This window comes from Hylobates moloch, unplaced genomic scaffold (assembly GCF_009828535.3).
Source record: "Hylobates moloch isolate HMO894 unplaced genomic scaffold, HMol_V3 SCAFFOLD_2, whole genome shotgun sequence".
NCBI classification, from domain to species: domain Eukaryota; kingdom Metazoa; phylum Chordata; class Mammalia; order Primates; family Hylobatidae; genus Hylobates; species Hylobates moloch.
This window is the reverse complement of record NW_026652277.1, coordinates 76,849,263-76,851,473: the sequence shown is the minus strand read 5'-3', so window position 1 is coordinate 76,851,473 and position 2,211 is coordinate 76,849,263.

The following is a 2,211-nucleotide window of genomic DNA, read 5'->3' as shown; positions in this document are numbered from 1 at the left end:
TTGTAAGCATTTACTTGCTTTCTTTTCTTTTTTGGCTATAACTTGCAATAAACCATCACTATTGCTATTGTGCTACAGAAATATTCAGTGAGAAAGAACATTCTAATATCTAGGGCACATTCTTTAATTTTTTTTTCACTTTCTGTGGGTCCCCTATCAAATGTCTAAATCTGATCTAGCCCTCCGGATGGTAATCTGCCCTATGTGGACTGGGCCTACCATAGAGGTTAGGCTGATTATTCTACTACAAGTTGTATTTACTTTATTATTTTGAAAGAGATTTAAATTACCACTAGTCCCCACTTCACAAGTGGATGGAAATTGAATAAGTTTCAGCGTTTAGTAAGTGGCTTCTTTTTAATCCAAGTCTGCAGGGTTCCCCCAAAAGGGAGGGATCAGAAGTCCTCTATTGCCCCTATACTCCTATGTCAAGGTGGCAACCCAGTATTTTCCAATGCAAGACTTTTCCTGCCTTTATGAACCTTGCAATTAGTCACCTGAGTGCCTGTCGCTCTGGGTTTTCACTACACTAAAGAATCATTTCCCACTATTCCAGGAACCAACAGACATCATCCCTTAACTCAGTGCTAGAGAAATTTCCCATGTCACGTTTTATTAAACTCTCTAACTCTAAAGATTCAGAGCTCCAAACCTTTTTCTTGGACTTAAATTGTTCTTTTTAAGGAGCATAAGTCTTCCATTTGTTGGTACAATAAGATCCCCAAGTCTCAAGGACCCAAACTCTGGCTGAGAATCCCACTATCACAGGGGGGGAAAGGTACAACAATGGAATAAATTGAATCATTCTTTCAAATGTTTCTTTCTAAGGATTTTTTTTAACCACAAATAAAAACTATAGTGAACAAATTTGTCTTATCAACAGGTTAATATTTTGGAAGTTGGTAGGATTCTTCCAGGGTTGTCCATTTTTGTCTTTTGAATAATCTTATTCACATTATCTGTTTTTGCCATGTTTTCTCCTGCTTACAAATATTTCTTCCAGAGTTTGTAAGGTGCTGTCGTTAATCTCGGATGATGGATGATGACATCTAAGAGGATTAACCTGAAATATTGTATGCTTGTTTATTTGGCTCTTCCAAAAATGAAACTTTCACTCTAGTTTGCCCCTTCTGCCTGAGGGATCACTTTGGATGCTGTGTTGAAATAGACTGAAGTGGTAGAAAATAGAAGCCTGGAAAGTGTCAGGATGCTAAAATATTAACCACATAAGAATAATAGTAACCCAGACTAGGTTTGTGGCTATAGATTTGGTAGAAAATATTTAGATCCTAGTTTGAAAATAGATTCAACAGGATTTACTGATAATTTAGATGTAGGCTATGAAACAATAAACTAAATCAAGCATGATTTCCAGGTTAGACTTAGCAACTGTGTTCTTAGATGAATACAGTTGTCATCTATTGAGATGGGGAGACTCTAGGAGGGGCAGGTTTGAGGGCAAGACTAATTTTTTTTTTTTTGAGACAGAGGTTCACTCTTGTTGCCTAGGCTGGAGTGTAATGGTGTGATCTTGGCTCACTGCAACCTCTGCTTCATGGATTCAAGTGATTCTCCTGTCTCAGCCACCTGAGTAGCTGGGATTACAGGCGCATGCCACCACACCAAGCTAATTTTGTATTTTTAGTAGCGATGAGGTTTTTCCATGTTGGTCAGGCTGTTCCCGAATGCCTGACCTCAGGTAATCCATCTGCCTCGACCTCTCAAAATGCTGGGATTATAGGCGTGAGCCACTGGGCCCAGCCAAGACTAATGTTTTAACCTTGGACATATGGAAATTGTAATGCTCATTAGATTCAATTGAACATCTGAAAGTAAGAATTTTGGAAAAGTGTGTTCAGGAGAAATAAAGCTGGGAGCATCACCGTATCAATGGTATGTGGAGAAGTGAGACTGGATGAGATCACCAGCCAGTGTGTGTAGAAAGAAAAAGGAATCCCAAAAGAAGAGTGAGTCATGAGGTACTTCAACGTTTAAAAGTCCAGAAGAAAAGGAAGGAACAGCAGAGGAGATTGATTAGGAGCAATCAAGAATATATAAAGGGGAAAAAGAAACAAGAGAAAGTTGTGTCCTAGAAGCCAATTGCAGAAAGTATATCTGGGAGGAAGGAGCAATCAACAGTGTCAAATGATGCTGAAAGGTCAATTAAGATGAAAACTGGGAACTAAATTAAACAGGTTATTAATATTCCAG